Source organism: Petaurus breviceps, unplaced genomic scaffold (assembly GCF_028583685.1).
Source record: "Petaurus breviceps papuanus isolate PSGF00001 unplaced genomic scaffold, PetGlider_PUasm1.0 40, whole genome shotgun sequence".
In the NCBI taxonomy this organism is placed as follows: domain Eukaryota; kingdom Metazoa; phylum Chordata; class Mammalia; order Diprotodontia; family Petauridae; genus Petaurus; species Petaurus breviceps.
The window spans coordinates 1,434,798-1,440,797 of NW_027186315.1; the positions used below are offsets into that span (position 1 = coordinate 1,434,798).

The window sequence follows — 6,000 nt, forward strand, 5'->3', positions numbered from 1 at the left end:
TGTATATGTATGTAGGTGTGTATGCACACACACATACACACACATGTTTTTTTTTTTATTTTTCTTATTCCTTTTTAATCATTAACCTCCTTGGAGTAGATACCTAGCAGTGAGGTCACTAGGGTCAGCACATGAACAACTGAGTCACTTTCTTAGAATAATTCCAAATTGTTTTCCTGAATGCTTGAACCAATTCATACACCCAACAAATGTGTATTGGCATCCTTTATTCCCCCATTCAACCTTAAACATCACCATCTTTTAATAATTTATTATTTTATGAGGTATAAAGCAAAATCACATTGTTGTTTTGAATTTCATTTATTTTATCATTATTGATTTGGTTCATTCTTTCTAGGCAGAAGGGTGGCAAAGTGGGTACAGCATGGGAATTGGAGCTAGGAAAACTCAAGTTCAAATTTCGCCTTACTTAGGCTGTGTGATCCCTGGAAAGGGCAACTAAGTGACACAGTGGCATGGAACAAGGAAGACTTATCTTCATAAGTTCAAATGTGGTCTCAGAGACTTACTAGCTGTGTGACCTTTCTCTTTCTTGGTTTCCTCATATGTAAAATGGGAATAAATAATAATAACTCACAAACTTGTTGTGAAGCTCAAATTATATCAAGACACATTAAGTAATTCACAAACCTAAAAGTGCTATATAAATGCTAGTTATTATTTTTCAATTAATTCTTAATAGTATACAATTCTTTTTTTATTATATTTTATTTTTAACTTTAGTTTACATTGTTCATTTCCACAAGATTTTGAGTTACAAATTTTCTCCCCATTTTTCCCCTACCCACCACCCCAAACAGTAATCTCACTGTATACCCCTCCCCCAATCTGCTCTCTCCTATATCTTCCCCCATCCCCCTCCAATTTTCTGGTAAGATGTAGCAACAATCACCCCAGCATACCCAGGGTGGCTACCAACACAGGTACTTAAATCTACTTTTCTAAAGGAAAGCAACTCAAAAAGGGTTAATAAACTTACTTTAATCAATTAAACATATATCACTTATCTAGTTCAGTGGAAAAAGGTCAGCACCCCAAACTTCAGAGTACACAAACAGAAGTTACAAGTAGAAGTTAAAAGAGAGAGAAATATTTCAAGCAAAAAAGCCTCCAACTGTGTGACCATTACATCCATACTTAGTCACAGTTACCAGAGAGGGAAACATCAACATCTGCATTTTCAAAGCTGGGGGGCTCTCAACAGCTGCCCAGAGTCTCGTTTGGTCAAATCAAATGATGCTTCTCAAAGTGAGCCCCAAACAAAGCCTTACAACAGGGTTTATATAGCCACGATCTGGGTCAGAGAATATAAGAACTCTCTTGACCCACTAGCCCATCACAAAGTATCTCCTGTAAAACAAGCCTCCCATCACTGGCTCTAGGTGCACTTAAGCCTATCAAAGGGCCTAGGGTCAGGGAAGATCTTAAATTTACATTCCCATTACATAGGGCATGATGAATCTTCATACCCCAGTGCCTGTTTATCTTATTTCCAAGTTGCATGTAAATAATAATAATGATGATGATAATAATAATATTTTTAAACATTTGATTTTAAAACTTTGAATTCCAGATTCTTTCCCTTCCTCCCTTGTCACCCACCCTAACTGGGAAGATAAGCAATTCAAGATAGGTTGTACATGTGTAGCTATGTAAAACATTTCCAGTGGATATATTGTGAAATACTGGCTATATTTCCCTTCATGCTATCCTGACCCCTACTTGTTCTATTCTCTACTTTGACCCTGTCCCTTTTCAAAAGTGTGAGCTTCTAACTACCCCATCAACCTGCCCTCCCCTACATCATCACCCCTCTCATCCCTTTCCCCCCAACTCTCCTGTAGGGAAATATACACAATTTAGTATGTAAGTCATTCCATCCCTGAGCCAAATTCAATGAGAGTGAGGTTGACCCATTCCTTTTGCTTCCCTCTTCTTGCCTTCCAATGAAATAGTTATCCCTTGCTTCTTCTATATAAGATGATTTACCCCAATTTGTCTCTCCCCATCACCTCTCATTATATTCCTGTCTCACCTCTCAATTTCACCTTTTGAGTATCATCCCTTCCCATTAAATTGGTCCTGTGCCCTCTGTCTATGTATACCTGTACACATATATACACACACCCACATAAGTATTCATATGCACATATGCCCTCCTATATAGACATATATGTATGTATAAATATGTATTATATATGTACATATACATACATATACACATATCCATTTATATTCCCTTCAAATATCCTCATACTGAAAAAAGTTTCATAAGTTAAAATTATCATTTTTCTATGTAGGCATGTAAATAGTTGAAATTTGATAAGTTCCTTCTGATTTATTTTCCCTGTTTAGCTTCTTATGCTTCTCTTGCTTCTTGCTTTTGAATGTCAATTTCTTTATTCAACTCTGATTTTTTCATTAAGAATGTTTGAAGGTCTTCTATTTCATTGAATGACCATATTTTACCCTGAAATATTATAGTCAGTTTTTCTGGGTAGGTGATTCTTGCTTTTAATTCTAGCTCCTATGATCTCTGGAATATCATATTCCAAGCCCTTCAATCCCTAAATATAGAAGCTGCTAGATCCTGTGTTATCCTGATTGTGTTTCCACAATATTCAAATTGTTTGTTCCTGGCTCCTTGTAATATTTTCTCCTTGATCTGGGAACTCCAGAACCTGACTATAATATTCGTAGGAGTTTTCTTTTTGGGACCTTTTACTTTTTTTTCTTTAATATGTGCACTTTTATTTGAACTGGTCTTAAGTCAGTGTACAGGTAAAGCTCCTCCCCTCCCCCAAGTACTGGCACCAATCTCAAAACTCACAGGGAGACTATAAAAGTCCTCATTCACATCTATGTTGGGAGCAGGGAGGGAATTTAGGGAGCCATTCCATATGGCTGACAATTAAAAAAAGAGGAACAAGTATTAAGGCGGAAGATACAAAAAGTTTTTTTAAGGATTACATAATTTACACTTAAAGCCATACATAATTTACCTCCTCCATTCCCCTCCCACTCGGGATCTGTTACATTGCTCCTTGACAGCCTTCACGTAGGCCTGTAACTGTCACAATTCATTAGACAGTATTTGGAATGATATATTAAAAAAAAAAAAAAAACAAATATACAATCAGAGTCCTGATGACACCATGGAGAACTTTGGGGATGTTTGCCTCTAACATACCTAGACTGTTCATCAACTTCACCGATTCAGTTTTTAAATCCTGAGTCAAGCGACAAAAAAATAAATAAATAAAAACACAAAAATAAATAAAGCCATGCCAATCTAATCTCTTTTTTTGGGCAATTATGATGTCATCATGTCACACCCTTTGACAAAAAAAAAATTAAAAAAAACAACAGAAACAGTCCATTTAGAAGCATTTGCAGTGGACAATGGGGGGACCAGATTCATCATACTCCTGCTTGCTGATCCACATCTGCTGGAAGGTGGAGAGAGATGCCAGGATGGAACCTCCAATCCAGACAGAGTATGTGAGCTCAGGCGGGGCAATGATCTTAATTTTCATTGTTCTGGGAGCTAGGGCTGTAATCTCCTTCTGCATCCTGTCAGCAATGCCTGGGTACATGGTGGTAACACCTGACAACATGGTGTTGACATACAAATCCTTATGGATGTCAACATCACACTTCATGATTGAGTTGAAGGTAGTTTCACGGATTCCACAGGATTCCATACCTAAGCAAGATGGTTGGAAGAGAGTTTCTGGGCACCGGAACCTCTCGTTGCCAATGGTGATAGCCTGACCATCAGGGAGCTCATAACTCTTTTCCAGAGAGGAGCTGGATGCAGCAGTGGCTATCTACTGCTCAAAGTCTAGGGCAACATAACACAGCTTCTCCTTGACGTCATGTACGATTTTCCTCTCAACTGTGATGGTGAAACTGTACCCTCTCTCGGTCAGGATCTTCATGAGGTAGTCTGTCAGATCACGGCCAGCCAGATCCAGAAAAGGAGGGTGGGGAAGGGCATAAGCTTCATAGATGGACACAGTGTGGGTCACACCATCACCGGAGTCCATCACAATACCAGTGGTACGACCAGAGGCATACAGGGACAGCACAGCCTGGATGGCAACGTACATGGCTGGGGTAATGAAGGTCTCAAACATAATCTGAGTCATCTTTTCTCTGTTGGCTTTGGGGTTCAGGGGGCTTCTGTGAGCAGCACAGGGTGCTCTTCAGGGGCCACATGGAGCTCGTTGTAGAAAGTATGATGCCAGATCATCTCCATATCATCCCAGTTAGTAACAATACCATGTTTAATGGGGTACTTCAGGGTCAGAATACCTGTCTTGCTCTGGGCCTCATCCCCAACATACCTGTCTTTCTGACCCATACCCACTATCACACCCTGATGTCTGGGGCACCCAACAATGGAAGGGAAGACAGCCCGAGGGGCATTATCTCCTGCAAAGCCAGCTTTGCACATTCCAGAGCCATTTTCAACGAGAGCAGCAATATCATCATCCATGGCAAAATTTGAAATGGCAAGTTTAAACCCTTAAGAGAAGAGGAAGTGGTGCTGCACCTGGAGGCAGGGGGGAGGCAAGTGCACGCTGAGTGGAAGAGCTCACAGCTCTTGGGACCTTTTTCAAGAGGTGATAGGTGAATTCTTTCAATTTCCATTTTGCCCTCTAGTTCTAAAACATCAGGGCATTTTTCCTTGAGAATTTTTTGAAGGATGATTTCTAGGTCCTGTTTTTGATCATGGCTTTCAAGTAGTCCAATAATTTTTAAATTATCTCTCCTGGATCTATTTTCCAGTTCAGTGGTTTTTCCAATGAGATATTTCACATATTGCCTACTATTTTTTTTTTTTCATTTGTTTGGATCTTTGTAATAGTATCTTGATTTCTTATAAAGTCATCAGCTTCCATTTTCTCCAGTCTAATTCTAAAGGAATTATTCCCTTCAGTGAGCTTTTGAAATTTATTTTCCATATGACAAAATTGGCTGTTTAAGGCATTCTTCTCTTCATCAGTTTTTTGGGCCTCTTTTGCCATTTGAGTTAATCTATTTTTTAAGCTGTTATTCTCTTCAGTCATCTTGTTGACTCTATTTTCATGATTTTTTTGCATCATTCTCATTTCTCTTCCTAATTTTTCCTGTACTTCTCTTACTTGACTTTCACAATCCTTCTTGATTCCTCTGTGACCTGTAATCAGTTCATATTTTTTCTTTTTTTTGTGTAGTTTATTTTTTTTTAATTTTTTAGTTTACATCATTCATTTCACAAGATTTTGTGTTATGAATTTTCTCCCCATTTCCCCCCTACCCACCACCCCTAAAATAGCAATCCCACTGAATACTCTCCCCCAATCTGCTCTCTCCTATATCTTCCCCTATGCCCCCCGCCCCCAGTTATAACAGAGTTCTACACGGGCCTTTTACTTTGTCTTTGGCATTTATTGGTTATTCCTGAAAACCTCCACAGCTGCTGGTGATCCACTCTCCAGAGGTTAGCTACAGCTGCTGCTGGTTGGGGCTGCCCTGGGGCTAAAACCATGGGCTCAAGCAGGGCTAGGCTCGGCTCCTAGCACTCTTCGATGGACCCTTCCTGCTTTCCTGTCTTCACAGGGAAATTTGTTTCTTTCTGTCACTTTGTGGGTTCTGCTCCTCTAAAATTTGTTTAGAGTCACATTTTATAGGTATTTGAGGTGATTATGGGGGGAGCTCATGCAGTTTTCCTGCTTCTACACTCCCCCAATAGTATACAATTCTCTTGAGAATACTTTTGTCATATACTTTGATGACTTTTCTATTGTGGAATGGCTGTTGTTCTATTATATCACTGTGGATAATATTTTTTAAAAATAGGAAAATTATTTTAAAATCACACACACATGACTGGTAAAATGCTATTTCCCATTTAGCAAGGAAGGAAGGAAAGAAAGAAGGAAAGAAGGAAGGAAGGAAGGAAGGAAGGAAGGAAGGAAGGAAGGAAGGAAG

At 39.1% G+C, this 6,000-nt stretch overlaps 1 pseudogene; it reads right to left on the reverse strand.

Annotated features, from left to right (window-relative positions):
- Window positions 1-3,194: 3,194 nt before the first annotated feature.
- LOC138170906 (actin, cytoplasmic 1 pseudogene) lies at window positions 3,195-4,522 on the reverse strand (annotated as a pseudogene).
- Between the last annotated feature and the right edge of the window lie 1,478 nt (window positions 4,523-6,000).